This window comes from Primulina tabacum, chromosome 10 (assembly GCF_025594145.1).
Source record: "Primulina tabacum isolate GXHZ01 chromosome 10, ASM2559414v2, whole genome shotgun sequence".
NCBI classification, from domain to species: Eukaryota; Viridiplantae; Streptophyta; class Magnoliopsida; order Lamiales; family Gesneriaceae; genus Primulina; species Primulina tabacum.
Window position 1 is genome coordinate 36,541,086 of NC_134559.1, and position 20,474 is coordinate 36,561,559.

The 20,474-nt window shown below is 40.6% G+C and overlaps 9 non-coding genes and 2 pseudogenes across 9 annotated transcripts; all 11 read right to left on the reverse strand.

Annotated features, from left to right (window-relative positions):
* Window positions 1-63: 63 nt before the first annotated feature.
* Window positions 64-182, reverse strand: LOC142508099 (5S ribosomal RNA). Its single transcript, XR_012806330.1, has one exon. It is a non-coding gene; the product is annotated as a 5S ribosomal RNA (ribosomal RNA).
* Window positions 183-985: 803 nt separating this feature from the next.
* LOC142511686 (5S ribosomal RNA) lies at window positions 986-1,104 on the reverse strand (annotated as a pseudogene).
* An 806-nt stretch (window positions 1,105-1,910) lies between these two features.
* LOC142509939 (5S ribosomal RNA) lies at window positions 1,911-2,029 on the reverse strand. The gene has a single exon (XR_012808084.1). It is a non-coding gene; the product is annotated as a 5S ribosomal RNA (ribosomal RNA).
* Window positions 2,030-2,831: 802 nt separating this feature from the next.
* Window positions 2,832-2,950, reverse strand: LOC142516573 (5S ribosomal RNA). Its single transcript, XR_012812360.1, has one exon. It is a non-coding gene; the product is annotated as a 5S ribosomal RNA (ribosomal RNA).
* Window positions 2,951-3,632: 682 nt separating this feature from the next.
* On the reverse strand, window positions 3,633-3,750 carry LOC142509225 (5S ribosomal RNA). Its single transcript, XR_012807410.1, has one exon. It is a non-coding gene; the product is annotated as a 5S ribosomal RNA (ribosomal RNA).
* A 680-nt stretch (window positions 3,751-4,430) lies between these two features.
* LOC142509305 (5S ribosomal RNA) lies at window positions 4,431-4,548 on the reverse strand. The gene has a single exon (XR_012807486.1). It is a non-coding gene; the product is annotated as a 5S ribosomal RNA (ribosomal RNA).
* An 803-nt stretch (window positions 4,549-5,351) lies between these two features.
* Window positions 5,352-5,469, reverse strand: LOC142512230 (5S ribosomal RNA; annotated as a pseudogene).
* A 687-nt stretch (window positions 5,470-6,156) lies between these two features.
* LOC142513486 (5S ribosomal RNA) lies at window positions 6,157-6,275 on the reverse strand. The gene has a single exon (XR_012809430.1). It is a non-coding gene; the product is annotated as a 5S ribosomal RNA (ribosomal RNA).
* A 7,974-nt stretch (window positions 6,276-14,249) lies between these two features.
* On the reverse strand, window positions 14,250-14,368 carry LOC142512944 (5S ribosomal RNA). Its single transcript, XR_012808917.1, has one exon. It is a non-coding gene; the product is annotated as a 5S ribosomal RNA (ribosomal RNA).
* Window positions 14,369-14,988: 620 nt separating this feature from the next.
* On the reverse strand, window positions 14,989-15,107 carry LOC142510259 (5S ribosomal RNA). Its single transcript, XR_012808382.1, has one exon. It is a non-coding gene; the product is annotated as a 5S ribosomal RNA (ribosomal RNA).
* A 680-nt stretch (window positions 15,108-15,787) lies between these two features.
* Window positions 15,788-15,906, reverse strand: LOC142506567 (5S ribosomal RNA). The gene has a single exon (XR_012804856.1). It is a non-coding gene; the product is annotated as a 5S ribosomal RNA (ribosomal RNA).
* Between the last annotated feature and the right edge of the window lie 4,568 nt (window positions 15,907-20,474).

Below are 20,474 nucleotides of genomic sequence, written 5' to 3' on the forward strand. Positions count from 1 at the left end.
GAAAAAAAATAAGAAGAAGAAAAAAACGAATGTAAAGCAATAAAAACTAGAAAAACACGAAAAACGGTGAAACACGAGGACTTCCCAGGGGGTCACCCATCCTAGTACTGCTCTCGCCCAAACACGGTTAACTTCGAAGTTCTGATGGGATCCGGTGCATTAGTGCTGGTATAATCGCACCCGACATTGAGTGGGATGTTTATTCTTATATCCCTCGAGTACGTGTGGAGCGGGCGATGGACAACAGGTGGCACTGCTCTAACCCAATCAAAACCATGAAGTGAAGCGCCCTGGCGCGATGGCAGAGCTAGGATGGGTGACCTCCCTGGGCAGTCCTCGTGTCGTGACCGTTTACGTAAATTATGGATAAAACAGTCGAAATAATTGTTTTTAATGAGTTAACCATCTCCGGAGTAATCTGCGTCATACCATTCCACACAGAATCGGATCACGACAACAAAAATCGTTAAATGTTCCCAGAAAATAGAAAAAAAAAATAAGAAGAAGAAATAGCGAATGTAAAGCTATTATTATTCTTAGGATACGATAAAATGGAATCGGACTCGAATTTCAAACTTCCTATGCGGATTTCTCGAGGAAACGGAAGCTTAACAGAAGCGGAAAATCGCAAATTAGAGGGTCTTAGAGAAGGAATTCGGCTAAACTCTCGCCAGCTCATTGCGGAGTAAGGAGTGTCGTTCGTTTGCCCGTTTACAATCAAATTAGGCTACAATTTTGTCCAAATCCGGCAATACCCGACCTACGTTGATTTCACATGTTTTATCTAGTCCTGATCGAGATTCAGATGATTTGAGCCAAAATTCGTCTGTCAACAAGTTATTAAAAATGGAAAAACACGAAAAGGGGTGCAACACGAGGACTTCCTAGGGGGTCACCCATCCTAGTACTGCTCTCGCCCAAGCACGCTTAACTTCAGCCAAAAATCGTCTGTCAACAAGTAATCAAAAATAGAAAAACACGAAAAGGGGTGCATCACGAGGACATCTATGGGGGTCACCCATCCTAGTACTGATCTCGCCCAAGGACGCTTAATTTCGGAGTTCTGATGGGATCCGGTGCATTATTGCTGGTAAGATCGCACCCGACATTGAGTGGGATGTTTATTCTTATATCCTTCGAGTACGTGTGGAGCGGGCGGCGATGGACAACACGCGGCACTGCTCTCTCCCAATCAGAACCATAAAGTTAAGCGTTCTAGCGCGATGGCAGATCTAGGATGGGTGACCTCTCTGGGAAGTCCTCCTGTCGCGACCGTTTACGTAAATTATGGTTAAAACAGTCGAAATAATTGTTTTTAATGAGTTAACCGTCTCAGGAGTAATCTGTGTCATACCCTTCCGCACAGAACCGGCTCACGACAACAAAAATTGCTAAATGTTCCCAGAAAGTAGAAAAAAAAATAAGAAGAAGAAAATAACGAATGTAAAGCTATTATTATGTTTGGGATACGATAAAATGGAAACAGAATCGAATTTCGTACTTCCTAACCGGATTTCTCGAGGAAACGGAAGCTTAACAGAAGCGGAAAATGGCAAATTAGAGGGTCTTAGAGAAAGAATTCGGCTAAACTCTCGCCAGCTCATTGCGGAGTAATGATTCTCGTTCGTTTGCCCGTTTACAATCTAACTAGGCTACAATTTTGTCCAAATCCGGCAGTGCCCGAGCTAAGTTGATTTCACATGTTTTATCTGGTCCTGATCTTGATTCAGATGATTTGAGCCAAAATTCGTCTGTCAACAAGTAATTAAAAATGGAAAAACACGAAAAGGGGTGCAACACGAGGACTTCCTAGGGGGTCACCCATCCTAGTACTGCTCTCGCCCATGCACGCTTAACTTCAGCCGAAAATCTTCTGTCAACAAGTCATCAAAAATAGAAAAATACGAAAAAGGATGCATCACAAGGACATTCCAAGGGGTCACCCATCCTAGTACTGCTCTCGCCCAAGCACGCTTAACTTCGGAGTTCTGATGGGATGCGGTGCATTATTGCTGGTATGAACGCACCCGACATTGAGTGGGATGTTTATTCTTATATCCTTCGAGTACATGTGGAGCGGGCGATGGACAACACGCGGCACTGCTCTCACCCAATTAGAACCATGAAGTGAAGCGTCCTGGCGCGATGGCGGAGCTAGGATGGGTGACCTCCCTAGGCAGTCCTCGTGTTGCAATCGTTTACATAAATTATGGATAAAACAGTAGATATAATTGTTTTTAATGAGTTAACCGTCTCCGGAGTAATCTGCTTCATACCCTTCCGCACAGAACCGGCTCACGACAACAAAAATCGCTAAATGTTTCCAGAAAATAGAAAAAAAAATAAGAAGAAGAAAATAGCGAATGTAAAGCTATTATTTTGCCTGGGATACGATAAAATGAAACCAGAATCGAATTTCGAACTTCCTAAGCGGATTTCTCGAGGAAACGAAAGCTTAACAGAAGCATTAAATCGCAAATTAGAGGGTCTTAGAGAAGGAATTCGGCTAAAATCTCGCCAGCTCATTGCGGAGTAATGAGTCTCGTTCGTTTGCCCGTTTACAATCAAATTAGGCAACAATTTTGTCCAAATCAGGCAGTGCCCGAGCTACGATGATTTCACATGTCTTATCTGGTCCCGGTCGAGATTCAGATGATTTGAGCCGAAATTCGTCTGTCAACAAGTAATTAAAAATGGAAAACACGAAAAGGGGTGCAACACGAGGACTTCCTAGGGGGTCACCCATCCTAGTACTGCTCTCGCCCAAGCACGCTTAACTTCAGCCGAAAATCGTCTGTCAACAAGTAATCAAAAATAGAAAAACACGAAAAGGCGTGCAACACGAGGACTTTCCATGGGGCCACCCAACCTAGTACTGCTCTCGCCCAGGCACGCTTAACTTCGGAGTTCTGATGGGATCCGGTGCATTAGTGCTGGTATGATCGCACCTGACATTGAGTGGGATGTTTATTCTTATATCTTTCGAGTACGTGTGGAGCGGGCGGCGAGGAACAGCACGCGGCACTGCTCTCGCCCAATCAGAACCATGAAGTTAAGCTTTCTGGCGCGATGGCAGAGCTAGGATGGGTGGACCTCCCTGGGCAGTCGTCGTGTCGCGACCGTTTACGTAACTTATGTCTAAAACAGTCGAAATAATTATTTTTAATGAGTTAACCATCTCTTGAATAATCTGCGTCGTACCCTTCCGCACAAAACCGGCTCACGACAACAAAAATCACTAAATGTTCCCAGAAAATTGAAAAAAAAACAAGAAGAAAATAGCGAATGTAAGGCTATTATTATGCATGGGATACGATAAAATTGAACCGAAATCGAATTTCAAAATTCCTAAACGGATTTCAGGAGGAAACGGAAGCTTTACAGAAGCGGAAAATCGCAAATTTGAGGGTCTTAGAGAAGGAATTCGGCTAAATTCTCACCAGCTCATTGCAGAGTAATGAGTCTCTTTCGTTTGCCCGTTTACAATCAAATTAGGCTACAATTTTGTCCAAATCCGGCATTGCCCGAGCTACGTTGATTTCACATGTCTTATCTGGTCCCAATCGAGATTCAGATGATTTGAGCCGAAAATCGTCTGTCAACAAGTATTAAAAAATAGAAAAACACGAAAAGGGGTGTAACACGAGGACTTCCCAGGGGTCACTCATCCTAGTACTGCTCTCGACTAAGCACGCTTAACTTCGGAGTTCTGATGGGATCCGATGCATTAGTGCTGGTATGATCGCACCCGACATTAAGTGGGATGTTTTTTCTTATATCCCTCGAGTACGTGTGGAGCGGGCAGCGATGGACAACACGTGGCACTGTTCTCGCCCAATCAGAACCATGAAGTTAAGCGTTCTGGCGCGATGACAGAGGTAGGATGGGTGACTTCCCTAAGCATTCATCGTGTCGCGACCGTTTACGTAAATTATGGCTAAAACTGTCGAAATAATTGTTTTTAATGACTTAACCATCTCCAGAATAATCTGCGTCATACCCTTCCGCACAAAACCGGCTCACGACAACAAAAATCGCTAAATGTTCCCAGAAAATAGAAAAAAAAGAAGAAGAAAATAGCGAATGTAAAGCTATTATTATGCATGGGATACGATAAAATGGAACCGTAATCGAATTTCAGACTTCCTAAATGGATTTCTCGAGGAAATGGAAGCTTAACAGAAGCGGAAAATCGCAAATTTGAGGGTCTTTGAGAAGGAATTCGGCTAAAATCTCGCCAGCTCATTGCGGAGTAATAAGTCTCTTTCGTTTGCCCGTTTACAATCAAATTAGGCTACAATTTTGTCCAAATCCGGCAGTGCCCGAGCTACGTTGATTTCACATGTCTTATCTGGTCCCGATCGAGATTCAAATGATTTGAGCCGAAAATCGTCTGTCAACAAGTAATCAAAAATAGAAAAACACGAAAAAGGGTGTAACACGAGGACTTCCCAGGGGTCACCCTTCCTAGTACTGCTCTCGCCTAAGCACGCTTAACTACGTAGTTCTGATGGGATCCGGTGCTTTAGTGCTGGTATGATCGCACCCGACATTGAGTGGGATGTTTATTCTTATATCCCTCGAAAACGTATGGAGCGGGCGGCGACGGACAACACGCGGCACTGCTCTCTCCCAATCAGAACCGTCAAGTTAAGCGTTCTGGCGCGATGGCAGATCTAGGATGGGTGACCTCCCTGGGCAATCCTCGTGTCGCGACCGTTTACGTAAATTATGGATAAAACAGTCGAAATAATTGTTTTTAATGTGTTAAACGTCTCCGGAGTAATCTGCGTCATACCATTCCGCACAAAACCGGCTCACGACAACAAAAATCGCTAAATGTTCCCAGAAAATAGAAAAAAATAAGAAGAAGAAAATAGCGAATGTAAAGCTATTATTAAGCCTGGGATACGATAAAATGGAACCGGAATCGAATTTCGAACTTCCTAAGCGGATTTCTCGAGGAAACGAAAGCTTAACAGAAGCGGAAAATTGAAAATTAGAGGGTCTTAGAGAAAGAATTCGGCTAAACTCTCGCCAGCTCATTGCGGAGTAATGATTCTCGTTCGTTTGCCCGTTAACAATCTAGTTAGGCTACAATTTTGTCCAAATCCGGCAGTTTCCGAGCTACGTTTATTTCACATGTTTTATCTGTTCCTGATTGAGATTCAGATGATTTGAGCTGAAATTCGTCGGTCAACAAGCATTAAAAATGGAATAACACGAAAAGGGGTGCAACACGAGGACTTCCTAGGGGGTCACCCATCCTAGTACTGTTCTCGCCCAAGCACGCTTAACTTCAGCCAAAAATCGTCTGTCAACAAGTAATCAAAAATAGAAAAACACGAAAAAGGGTGCATCACGAGGACATCCTAAGGGGTCACCCATCCTAGTACTGCTCTCGCCCAAGCACACTAACTTCGGAGTTCTGATGGGATCCGATGCATTATAACTGGTATGATTGCACCCGACATTGAGTGGGATGTTTATTCTTATATCCCTCGAGTACGTGTGGAGCGGGCAGCGATGGACAACATGCGGCACTGCTCTCGCACAATCAGAACCACGAAGTTAAGCGTTCTGGCGCGATGACCGAGCTAGGATGGGTGACCTCCCTGGGCATTCCTCGTGTCGCGACCGTTTACGTAAATTATAGCTAAAACAGTCGAAATAATTGTTTTTAAATAGTTAACCATCTCCAGAATAATCTGCATCATACCTTTCCACACAGAACCGGCTCACGACAACAAAAATCGCTAAATGTTCCTAGAAAATAGAAAAAAAAATAAAAAGAAGAAAATAGCGAATGTAAAGCTATTATTATGCCTAGGATACGATAAAATAGGATAGGAATCAAATTTAAAACTTCCTATGAGGATTTCTCGAGGAAACAAAAGTTTATATAAAAGAAGCGGAAAATCGCAAATTAGAGCGTCTTAGAGAAGGAATTCGGCTAAACTCTCGCCAGCTTATTGCGGAGTAAGGAGTCTCGTTCGTTTGCCCGTTTACAATCAAATTAGACTAAAATTTTTTTAAATCCGGCAACGCCCGAGCAACGTTGATTTCAGATGTTTTATCTGGTCCCGATCGAGATTCATATTATTTGAACCGAAAATCGTCTGTCAACAAGTAATCAAAAATAGAAAAATACAAAAAGGGGTGCAACACGAGGACTTTCCAGGGGGTCACCCATCCTAGTACTGCTCTCGCCCAAGCACGCTTAACTTCGGAGTTCTGATGGGATCCGGTGCATTAGTGCTGGTATGATCGCACCGGACATTGAGTGGGATGTTTATTCTTATATCCTTCGAGTACATGTGGAGCGGGCGGCGATGGACAACACGCGGCACTGCTCTCGCCCAATCAGAACAATGAAGTTAACCGTTTTGGCGCGATGGCAGAGCTAGGATGGGTGACCTCCCTGAGCAGTCCTTGTGTCGCGATCGTTTACGTAAATTAAGGCTAAAACAATCGAAATAATTATTTTTAATGAGTTAACCGTCTCCAGAGTAATCTGCATCATATCCTTCAGAACAGAACCGGCTCACGACAACAAAAATCGCTAAATGTTAGCAGAAAATAGAAAAAAAATAAGAAAAAGAAAATAACGAATGCAAAGCTATTATTATGCTGGGATATGATAAAATAGAACCAAAATCGAATTTCAAACTTCCTAAGCGGATTTCTCGAGGAAACGGAAGTTCAACAGAAGCGGAAAATTGCAAATTAGAGGGTCTTAGAGAAAGAATTCGGCTAAACTCTCGCTAGCTCATTGCGGAGTAATGAGTCTCGTTCGTTTGCCCGTTTACAATCTATTTAGGCAACAATTTTGCCCAAATCCGGGTGTGGGGGCCCGGACGCTAATCATGTTTCTTAATCATCATTGGGACTAATTAATCAATTATAAAACATGGTCTAAATTTTTTTTTAAATGCAGAACATAGTGAAATAAAACGTATATACATCTCAGTATAAAAGTACAAGTCCTGTACCACATACATTTATTCAACTAAGGTTTAACAGCTAATATCAAGTGTCCAACCCTATCTCTAATCCAAGTCCGGAGCCTCCACTCTAATCACGATCTTTCCTCATCTCCTCGACCCTGAGCTTGTCCCACCTGTTGTCATGCACACATACAAAACAAGACAACAGGTTATCCGGTGAGAATAAATCCAAGTATAAACAATGTAAACATGCAATCATATAAAAACATATACAAAAGCATATAACAAATATCATTCACATGCAGCCAATCAACAAACATGTATGATATCAAAACTGTAAATCAACTAGTCGTATCAGACTTGACTCAAACAACGCGTCGTCTCAGACTTGACTCATTCCTAATCTAGGGATCCCGGTTTTGAATATTGAGAATTATATCGAATCTCAGTCAATAGGAATGACCGAACCCTAAACGGCATCGATATAATTCATATATCCAGTGTCTGGGCGAAACAGCCACAGAATTGACGAATCAGTCAAGGATTAAGCGAATCAGCCAATAATTAGACGAATCAGTCAGGGACTAGGCGAATCAGCCGATGACTAGGCGAATCAGCCAGTAGCTAGGCAACTCGGCCGATAGCTAGACGAATCAGTCTATGACTAAACGAATCAGTAGTCAAAACATGCAGTGGCTATAAATCAATAGACTACAAACATCAATCTCATTAACTACAAATATCAATGCAGTAAACTAGTTATGTGATTTAGGGAAACTCGAGTCAAACCTCATTCGAGTTGTGCAATCCCAACTCAACATTAATTTATACCTTTCTTTCTGTCACTCTGACTCTGTAAAAGTCTCGAACTCAAAGCCTGACAATATCAATCTGGCAATAACAATATCGAGGAGTATAATATCAATACATTACTCCAATCAAATCTGTTCTGCTCAATACTCAATCTAATTCACTATCGATGGCATAACGGTACAATATCGATATACCCAACAATATCATATTAGTCAGATATCACTTCCAATATCTCATAATCGATAACAATTCAATTCTGATATCAAATCGACTCCAAAACTACTCCGAAAATCATAACAATTTCATATGATATCTGTTCTCCAGTCCGGTTTCGATTATACAATGTCTAATATCGCAAGAACATCATATATGAATCATATCCGATTCCTTCAACATCATAATTTCAAATCATATCAAAACGTAGCAAAACTTACGTCCAGTTGAAGCCTGCGTCGATAGGAACACAGTACTGAAGTCGGATTCAAAATCGGACGGGCGGATCGTTCACAAATCACAAATCTATACTCTAAGAAATCCTCGACTCTTCCTGCTAAATTCTGAAGAAGGAAACTTATATATGTATATCTCATGCATGTAAAGATATGTGTCCCATTCTCCCTGATTTTCAGTCGGCGCTCGGGCGGTTATAAACTACCGCTCGGGCGCCGAACACTCTGCCCGGTACTCGGCTTGTTATCCATTGGCACTCGGGCGGTAATTTTCTACCGCTCGGGCGCCACAGGTTCTACCCGAATGGTATTCTTATTGAACACTGGCGCTCGGGCGGTCATTTCCTACCGCTCGGGCGCCAACAGTTCTGTCCAAACATTGTACTTTTCATATGTTTTGCCCAATCTGGTCTCGAAATGGCCCGGCTATAATCACCTCAATTCTTAATCAATAATCTCAGATTAACAGAATCAAAATCTCGGGCATTACATTTCTCCCCCCCTAAGATTTGATTTCGTCCCCGAAATCACAGGCAATCAAATTAGATATCAGAAAGAAATGTATAGCAGAAGCTGAATCAAAATACTCACATCAGTGAAATAACTCAGGAAATCTCTGTCTCATATCAGACTCAGTTTCCCAAGTAGCTTTATCGATGTCATGACGACTCCACTGAATCTTCACAAGTGGAATAGTCTTCGTTCTGAGCTACTTTTCTTTACGATCAATAATCAGAATCGGTTTTTCGAAATAGCTCAATGTCTCATTCAATTCAACTTCGTCTGGTTGAATCATATGTGAAGTATCTTGCATGTACTTCTGCCATAAAACTACATGAGAGACATCATGTATTCCGGATAATGAAAGCGGTAAAGTGAGTCGATAGGCACGATCTCCTATCTTCTCAAGAATCTCATACGGCCCAATCTATCGTGGAGACAACTCCCCTTTCTTGCCAAATCGGACAATTCATCTGAAAGGTGAAATTTTCAAAAATACTCGGTTTCCAGCCTCAAATACCAACGGTCGTCGTCGGACATTGGCATATTTGGCTTGTCTGTCTTGGGCTGCCTTCATTTTCTTCTAAATCAGCTTCACTTTTTCAGTCATATCTCTGATCATGCCAGGTCGATATCAGGAACCTCAGAGATATCATCCCAATAAAGAGGGGATCAACATTTCATTTCGTACAACGCTTCGAAAGAAGTCATTTCAATACTCGTCTGATAGCTGTGGTTGTACGATAATTCACAAATGACAATAAATCATGTCAACTAGTGCTAAAATCCAGCACTACAGTTCTTGGATATTCTCCGATATCTGGATAGTTTGCTCCGACTATCCGTCAATCTATAGACGATAGGTGAAGGAGTTTATAATATATTCTGCCAAAAATACAAAATCAACCGAAAATCATGGTATGATATAGTCAATTTTGGCATTCAATGCAGTCTAATCACTCTTCTGACATAACTCTTGATCGTCTGATCTTATCTGTACATCATCCTGTACACCTAATATATGCATATTCAAGCATTCTATCAATTATAATCATAATCACATCGCATCACAGTCTTAGGAAAATTTCGATAGTTTCGTCACCAATCCATAGAAATGTACTCTCATTTCTATTTAAGTATCAATAATCGGTATAACCCATCTCCTGGTTTCTATCTTTCTGTCTTTATCTGTAGGTAATTAGACATTCCAGTACAAACTCTGTCACATCTACTCTCATCTGTTTCTATCAACATCTTTTCAACTATCAAAATGCATACTGAATAAGTTATTGCACACTGTCTGGCAATATTTATCATTTTAAATTTGGAACATTTGGAACAACAGATTGGTTATTCATATACAAGGCAGTATTACTTACCTGATTCAAACCTAGATTCAAAACAACAGCAAGCTTCAATCAGATTCAAAACATCACTCATCGGTACTGATCTGCTAAACTCATAAACCGCAAATGTTTGACACTGATATCCACCTCGGCCAACTAATTCCGGTTTACCTCTGCTAAATTCAACAGATATATCATCTTCAGATATAACACACCCTGAATGTAATCTGTCTCAATCAGGATGCAATCTGTTTCTGATATCAAATCAAGGCTAAAATCAATCTCTCTGATTGGAATCGAATTAGAAGTCTTATCGGGGAAAACATTATTAACTTTCTTATCATTGGTAAATCAGCCAATGATAGACTCAACTTCAGTAAATCAACTGAATACATAAGGAGTCCCTCTGTTCCTTTCTGTAATAATCGAGTTATAGATAGTACGAATTATCAAAGGAATTCTCAATCTAGAATCCTTATCGTTCACTATTCATCCCTTGGCCATCTCAGGTCCGATTTTCACCATCTTCTGGAACTAATCTAGGGTAGCTCTGTACTTGGTCAGCATATCAATATCATTAATGCAGTCTCAAAACCAGACAACACTAGTACAATACAAGCTACCACACGATCTAACTCAATCTCATTCTCATCCTACTATACGATATTTTACAGAATTCACTGATATAAAAACTCTCCCCAACTAGTCAAGAGATACACTACAGTAGAATAAAGCTTCAACAGGCAATGCATGACTCAATGCAAATCATTCACAAATAAACATATGGGAAGCATCCGTATTTATCAATACAAAAGTAGGATAACTACATCAAGAACAGTTACCTGCAACATCATCATCTGGTGCTTCCTGAGCCTGCTCCTCAGTCAAAGCAAATACTCTGGCCTGCTGTCTAGGAGGCTGGCCAACTGTCTGACTTCCTCCTGGCCTCTGCTGTGACTGAGATGGTGCTGGCTGAAATGAAGGAACAGCAGCTGATCGTCTACTCCACTGTGCCGCTGATCCAGATGATTCGGCTCTCTGGGATCCTTGAGAACCCTTCTGTGGACACACTCAGGCAAAATGTCCCTGTTGTTTGCAGAAGTGGCAACTACCAAGTACTCCTTGGCATTGCTCAGTGGAATGTCTCCCTCCACAATTTCCGCAGTAAACGTCGGTATAACTCTGTTCGGAACCACTGGAGCTAGCAGAACTGCCGCCAGACTTCTCAAAATGCTTTCCTCTAGCCTTCAGAAAATCTTTCTTTCTACCACTGCTACTGTCACTCTCAAATCGGCGAGGTGGTTGCTGTGGTCTCGATTCTAGGGGAACAGATGCAGCTCCTCTCTGCCTTATCAGGCCCGCTTCAGCGCCCTTTGCTCTATTCATGGCATCAGCAAAGTTATTCGGTCGCCCTATGTTCACCAATGTAAATATATCGGGATTCAAGCCATTGATGAACTGATCAGCAACGGCTTCGTCATTTCCAGCCACATGGGGAGCAAACTTCAAAAAGGTAGAGAACTTGGTCACATATTCTTCAATGTTCAGCTGACCCTGTCTCAAATTGGCAAATTCGGCCCCCTTGTCTTTTCTGTACGACACTGGGAAAAATCTCTGATAAAACTCAGTTTTAAATACATACCAAGTAATAGTCGTACCCCGATGCTCCAAGGCCTTCTTCATCGTAATCCACCAGTTCTTTGGAACATCAAGCAACTGGTGCCCAATCAATTTAATTCGGCGCTCATCACTGTACTCCAGTGAATCAAACAGCATCTCAATGTTATCTAACCAACTTTCACACTCAACTGATGTCTCAGTACCCTTCAGTGTCGGTGGTTTGAACGACTGAAACCTTTTCAATAATGTCTCCATTGGAGTGGCTGTAACATCCATTGGAGGATTCGCTGTGCTACCCTGTTCTGGTATTCTTCGAGGAGGCATATCTGAATATCAAAAGGATTAGTAACCCCAATCCAACAAACCTGTTTCAATTCAGTCCCTCCTCCGATCATCTTACTGCTGATCAAGAATCGGTTCAAATTCGTTCCCAATAATACATATTACACAATCGAATCAGATAAGTCAAGTAACATCTATTATATAAAGCAGTAAAGCATACTAGCAATCACAAGAAAGTAAAGAAAACTCAATCTATCCCGCTCACTAGCTTCTATCTCAGTCTAAAGGATCTATCGCTCTGATACCACCTGTTGTGGGGGCCCGGACGCTAATCATGTTCTTAATCATCATTGGGACTAATTAATCAATTATAAAACAGGGTCTAAATTTTTTTTAAAATGCAGAACGTAGTGAAATAAAACGTATATACATCTCAGTATAAAAGTACAAGTCCTGTACCACATACATTTATTCAACTAAGGTTTAACAGCTAATATCAAGTGTCCAACCCTATCTCTAATCCAAGTCCGGAGCCTCCACTCTAATCACGATCTTTCCTCATCTCCTCGACCCTGAGCTTGTCCCACCTGTTGTCATGCACACATACAAAACAAGACAACAGGTTATCCGGTGAGAATAAATCCCAGTATAAACAATGTAAACATGCAATCATATAAAAACATATACAAAAGCATATAACAAATATCATTCACATGCAGCCAATCAACAAACATGTATGATATAAAAACTGTAAATCAACTAGTCGTATCAGACTTGACTCAAACAACGCGTCGTCTCAGACTTGACTCATTCCTAATCTAGGGATCCCGGTTTTGAATATTGAGAATTATATCGAATCTCAGTCGATAGGAATGACCCAACCCTAAACGGCATCGATATAATTCCTATATCCAGTGTCTGGGCGAAACAGCCACAGAATTGACGAATCAGTCAAGGATTAAGCGAATCAGCCAATAATTAGATGAATCAGTCAGGGACTAGGCGAATCAGCCGATGACTAGGCGAATCAGCCAGTAGCTAGGCAACTCGGCCGATAGCTAGACGAATCAGTCTATGACTAAACGAATCAGTAGTCAAAATATGCAGTGGCTATAAATCAATAGACTACAAACATCAATCTCATTAACTACAAATATCAATGCAGTAAACTAGGTATGTGATTTAGGGAAACTCGAGTCAAACCTCACTCGAGTTGTGCAATCCCAACTCAACATTAATTTATACCTTTCTTTCTGTCACTCTGACTCTGTCAAAGTCTCGAACTCAAAGCCTGACAATATCAATCTGGCAATAACAATATCGAGGAGTATAATATCAATACATTACTCCAATCAAATCTGTTCAGCTCAATACTCAATCTAATTCACTATCGATGGCATAACAGTACAATATCGATATACCCAACAATACCATATTAGTCAGATATCACTTCCAATATCTCATAATCGATAACAATTCAATTCTGATATCAAATCGACTCCAAAACTACTCCGAAAATCATAACAATTTCATATGATATCTGTTCTCCAGTCCGGTTTCGATTATACAATGTCTAATATCGCAAGAACATCATATATGAATCATATCCGATTCCTTCAACATCATAATTTCAAATCATATCAAAACGTAGCAAAACTTACGTCCAGTTGAAGCCTGCGTCGATAGGAACACAGTACTGAAGTCGGATTCAAAATCGGACGGGCGGATCGTTCACAAATCACAAATCTATACCTAAGGATTAAGAAATCCTCGACTCTTCCTGCTAAATTCTGAAGAAGGAAACTTATATATGTATATCTCATGCATGTAAAGATATGTGTCCCATTCTCCCTGATTTTCAGTCGGCGCTCGGGCGGTTATAAACTACCGCTCGGGCGCCGAACACTCTGCCCGGTACTCGGCTTGTTATCCATTGGCACTCGGGCGGTAATTTTCTACCGCTCGGGCGCCACAGGTTCTACCCGAATGGTATTCTTATTGAACACTGGCGCTCGGGCGGTCATTTCCTACCGCTCGGGCGCCAACAGTTCTGTCCAAACATTGTACTTTTCATATGTTTTGCCCAATCTGGTCTCGAAATGGCCCGGCTATAATCACCTCAATTCTTAATCAATAATCTCAGATTAACAGAATCAAAATCTCGGGCATTACACAGGGAGTGCCCGTGCTACATTGATTTCACATGTTTTATCTGGTCCTGATCGAGATTCAGATGATTTGAGCCGAAATTCGCCTGTCAACAAGTAATTAAAAATGGAAAAACACGAAAAGGGGTGCAACACGAGTACTTCCTAGGGGGTCACCCATCCTAGTACTGCTCTCGCCGAAGCACGCTTAACTTCGGAGTTCTGATGGGATCCGGTGCATTAGTGCTCGTATGATCGCACCCGACATTGAGTGGGATGTTTATAATTATATCCCTCGAGTACGTGTGGAGCGGGCGCCGATGGACAACACGTGGCACTGCTCTCTCCCAATCAGAACCGTCAAGTTAAGCGTTCTGGCGCGATGGCAGATCTAGGATGGGTGACCTCCCTGGGCATTCCTCGTGTCGCAACCGTTTACGTAACTTATGGTTAAAACAGTCGAAATAATTGTTTTTAATGAGTTAACCATCTCCATAATATTCTGCGTCGTACCCTTCTGCACAAAACCGGCTCACGACAACAAAAATCGTTAAATGTTCCCAGAAAATAGAAAAAAAAAGAAGAAGAAAATAGCGAATGTAAAGCTATTATTATGCCTAGGATACGATAAACCAGAAGCGGAAAATCGCAAATTTGAGGGTCTTAGAGAAGGAATTCGGCTAAAATCTCGCCAGCTCATTGCGGAGAATGAGTCTCTTTTGTTTGCCCGTTTACAATCAAATTAGGCTACAATTTTGTCCAGATCCGGCAGTGCCCGAGCTACGTTGATTTCACATGTCTTATCTGGTCCCGATCGAGATTCAGATGATTTGAGCCGAAAATCGTCTGTCAACAAGTAATCAAAAATAGAAAAACACGAAAAGGGCTGCAACACGAGGACTTCCCAGGGGGTCACCCTTCCTAGTACTTCTCTCGCCCTAGCACATTTAACTTCAAAGTTCTGATGGGATCCGATGCATTAGTGCTGCCATGATCGCACCCGACATTGAGTGGGATGTTTATTTTTATATCCCTCGAGTACGTGTGGAGCGGGCGGCGTTGGGCAACATGCGGCACTGCTCTCGCCCAATCAGAACCATGAAGTTAAGCGTTCTGGCGCGATGGCAGAGCTAGGATGGGTGACCTCCCTGGGCAGTCCTCGTGTCGCGACCATTTACGTAAATTAAGGCTAAAACAGTCGAAATAATTTGATTTTAATGAGTTAACCGTCTCCAAAGTAATCTGCATCATACCCTTCTGCACAGAACCGGCCCACGACAAAAAAAATCGCTAAATGTTCCCAGAAAATAGAAAAAAAAGAAGAAGAAAATAGCGAATGTAAAGCTATTATTATGCATGGGATACGATAAAATGGAACCGTAATCGAATTTCAGACTTCCTAAATGGATTTCTCGAGGAAACGGAAGCTTAACAGAAGCGGAAAATCGCAAATTAGAGGGTCTTAGAGAAAAAATTCGGCTAAAATCTCGCAACCTCATTGCGGAGTAATGAGTCTCGTTCGTTTGCCCGTTTACAACCAAATTAGCCTACAATTTTGTCAAATCCGGCAGTGCCCGAGCTACGTTGATTTCACATGTCTTATCTGGTCCCGATCGAGATTCAGATGATTTGAGCCGAAAATCTTCAGTCAACAAGTAATCAAAAATAGAAAAACACGAAAAGGGGTGTAACACGAGGACTTCCCAGGGGGTCACCCATCCTAGTACTGCTCTAGCCAAAGCACGCTTAACTTCGGATTTCTGATGGGATCCGGTGCATTAGTGCTGGTATGATCGCACCCGAAATTGAGTGGGATGTTTATTCTTATATTCCTCGAGTACGTGTGGAGCGGGCGGCGATGGACAACAGCGGCACTGCTCTCGCCCAATCAGAACCATGATGTTAAGCGTTCTGGCGCAATGGCAGAGCTAGGTTGGGTGACCTCTCTGGGCAGTCCTCGTGTCGCAACCGTTTACGTAAATTATGGATAAAACAGTCGAAATAATTGTTTTTAATGAGTTAACCGTCTCCGGAGTAATCTGCGTAATACCCTTCCGCACAGAACCGGCTCACGATAACAAAAATTGCTTAATGTTCCCAGAAAATAGAAAAAAATAAGAAGATGAAAATAACAAATATAAAGCTATTATTATGCTTGGGATACGATAAAATGGAACTGAAATCGAATTTCGAACTTCCTATGCGGATTTCTCGAGGAAACGAAAGCTTAACAGAAGCGGAAAATCGCAAATTAGAGGGTCTTAGAGAAGGAATTCGGCTAAAATCTCGCCAGCTCATTGCGGAGTATTGAGTTTCGTTCGTTTGCCCGTTTACAATCAAATTAGGCTATAATTTTGTCTAAATCCGGCAGTGTCCGAGCTACGTTGATTTCACATGTCTTATCTGGTCCTGATCGAGATTCCGATGATTTGAGCCGAAAATCGTCTGTCAACAAGTAATCAAAAATAGAAAAACACGAAAAGTGGTGCAACACGAGGACTTCTCAAGGGGTCACCCATCCTAGTACTACTCTCGCCCAAGCACTCTTAACTTCGGAGTTGTGGGGTCCCGGACGCTAATCGTTTTCTTAATCATCTTTAGGAGTTAATTATCAATTCAGATAATCAGGGTCTAAAAATTTTTCTTTTTAAAATGCAAGTGCGGAGCGTAATGGAATGTAATTAATATATATCTCAGTATATAAGTACAATAATGAACAACAGTTATTCAAACTAGTCTAAGGTTCAACTACTAAATTTTAAGTATTAAACCAAATCTACAATAAGTCCGGAATCACCACTCTAAACTCGTCTTCTCTCATCATCTTCTTGACCCCGATCCTGTCCCACCTGTTGTCATGCACACATACAAAACAAGACAACAGCCTGATACTCCGGTGAGAATAAATCCCAGTATAAATAATGTATACATGCAGTTAACTGAATTAACATAAAAGCATGAATTATATCTTATCACATGTAGCATAACCAAACAACATGTATCAATACCAGTCTGTAAATAAAACATGAATCGTATCTACGAAACATAAATCAATACGGATCTGTAAATCAAATTCTAGTCTCAATATCTAAGACTCGACTCATCTCTCATTCTAATCTAGGGATCCTGATCTAATTTAGACTTTGGTATGCTGTATCGAATGTCTACAATAGACGTCGATCTACATCTAAGCTCATCGATACACTGCAAGTCTAGAGTCTATGCGGTTCTGTCAAAGACTCGGCGGTTCTGCCCTAGCTAGGCTGATCTGCCCTAGACTCAAACTCTGGCTCTGCTATAATTCAATAGACTAAACATATCAATCTGATAATCTGCAAATATCAAAGCAATAAAGTAAAGTATGTGATTTTGGGAAACTCAAGTCAAACCTAACTCGAGTTGTGCAATCCCGAATCAACATTTATTTATACCTTTCTCTTCATGATCTGATGAAGACGAAGTCTTGTATGTCAATCTGTCCATACCCAGTCTGGCAATGATAAGTCACATAAATACCATATCAGTATATAACTCAATTCCAGACCCGTTCTGATCAATACTCAAATCGGTATATAATCTGATCCATATCTGAACAAGGTACAATCTAATTCATATCAATGATATCACGATACAATCGAAATCATTACTGAATCTGATCAATCTCAATCAATATTGAATCTGATCAATATCAATCTACTGATGTTTCGACAGCATAACAATACAGTCTTGATACCCCGTCAATCTCAACATCACAGATATAATACCAGAATACATAATCAGTATCCGTACAATTCAAAATTTGAATAATAACACAACTCTGATATAGAATCTCAACTAAATCAACTCTGAAATTCATAATAATTGTATAACCAGTCTATTCTTTAATCTGACTTCAATTATACAATGCCTACTGTAGCAGGAACATCATATCTGATTCATATTCAATTCTGACAATATCATAAAATCAAATCATGTCTAAACGTAACAAAACTTACGTCCAGTTGTAGCTGTCGTCGCTAGTAACACGATACAGTACTCGGATTCAAAATCAGACAGACGGAATTTGCGTGGCGTTCAATTTTCGCACATCAGGAACTTGGAGCTTCGGTTCCTCTCTTCTTCTTATTTCTGAGAATTTGACGTTGCTTATATATATATACACACATATACACGTCGCACGGTGATGGCAAGTGGCATCCTTTCGTTTTGCATGCCTCGCGCATATGCGCGCACAAGGTCGCGCATATGCGCCTGGCTTTCTGCCCGGCACCTTGTGGTTTATCCTCTCGCGCATATGCGCGACATTTCTCGCGCATATGCGCGAGATGTTCTGTCTCGCACATTCCCTTACTCGCGCATATGCGCGCCTTCCGCCGCGCATGTGCGCCGAACTCTCTGGACGTTCCGCGCATATGCGCGCATTCAAGCCGCGCATGTGCGCCGATTATATTCTTCACACCTAATGTGATTCCTTCTTTCGGCTCTCCCGATCTGATCCGTTCCGTCTATAATCATCTTTAAATAAATAAATAAATCATTTCAGATTAATCTCAGATTACAGTAACAAAATCTCGGGCCTTACATTTCTCCCCCTCTTAGATCGGAGTTCGTCCTCGAACTCGCAAGTAATCAATTCAGATATATCAGAAAAATGTATAGAGAGTTTAAATCAGAAACTCATCTCAATGAATCTATTCTGAAATCTCAATCTCATATCAGATTCTGTCTTTCAAATAATATCTTTGCTATTTTGAAAATCTTACTGTGTTTTCAACAACAAAATAATTTTCATTTTCTTCTGAATCAGTTCCATTTTTCTTGCTCTATCTCAGACTGTATTAGATCTTATCTCAGATATCTTTGAGTCATTATCCTTATACGCAGGAAATCTGCAGTTCTCATTGGACCAGAATGCACAAAGTAATAATGTTTCGTTTTCACTAGTGCTAACATCCAGCACTACGGCTCTATAAATAACTTCCCATATCTGGATAGTATAGAAAAAAGTTCGTGGTATATTCTGCCACAAGCACAAAATCAAGCAAAATCACAATCTGATATACTCTACTTCGGCATTCTAGTTATTCTGACCACTTTTCTGACATCGATCTGTGTCATTTGGTCATGTTTGTACGTTATCTGGTACAAACTAATAGATATAGATTGAACAATTTGTCAATCACAATCACATTACACCACAATCTGGAAAGTATTGCAGTGATCTCATTACGGAATTCATCGAAGTATACTCCCCATGTCTAGTCAGAAATATACAAATTCTGTAATAAATCTTTTGATTTCTATCTTTCTGTCTTCATTTATTGGCAATTCAGACATTTTAGTACAAGTTCTGCCAACATTTCAGTACCAATTCTGTCACAACTGATTTAATCTGTCTATATAAAAACTATCTGTTCGAATTATCATATACTTTCTGTTACCTGAACGACTACTGAATCCATTTCTGTGCGCTTCTGACCCTATATGTCATTTTCAATTCGAACTATTTGGTATAAACAATCAGTTAATAATATAAATTAAAGAAAAATACCTACCTGGTATTCGGTTCTGATTATCGATATCAAATTCTGTTGTACAATTCTAAAACATTTGACATTACAAGATAATCATTTTCATACAGTAAAAATCACATATCTGTCACCCTGATCGATGCTCTGCTCTGATTATTGAAATTAAGTTCTGGACATTATGATTATATTTCTGAACTGCTGTAATTCTTGAATTCAGTTCTGATTCGGTTTGAATAATCTATATCAAACACTGACTCAGAATAACCGTACTATCAAATCCGATTCGGAATATCAATAATCTATACTGATCTAGAAGCTAACAATTCTCAAGCAGTTCAAAACATACTCGGATAATACAATCTGCCCACTCTGACAAAATAAATTCTCTGATATTTCTGATATCGGTATCGTTCTCAGTCACTGATCACAATTTTAACTGTGTCAAGAAAAATCGGTATACTAACTTCAGATATCGCATACTCTGAATACAATTTGTTTCAAGCAGAATTCATATCTGAAAAATTTCTGTATACAATAATCACATTTCTCAGAATATCCCATTCAATCTTCAGTTATTCGATTCAATCAATCAGATGCTGCGAATATATCAAAATATCATAGATACAACGAGCATGAAATCATCAGAATATCTCTGAACATACTGAAATATGCCAAAGAGAAACAATAAATCAGATGTAACTCCTGGTCGGTACTCTTCTACTGATCTTTTAATTCTTTCAATTCATTCAGTGTCATTCTGGACATTCAATATCATTCTGTACTGAATTCTAAAACAATAAACAGTATCTGGTCTCAATTCAATTCTGAAATCTATCTT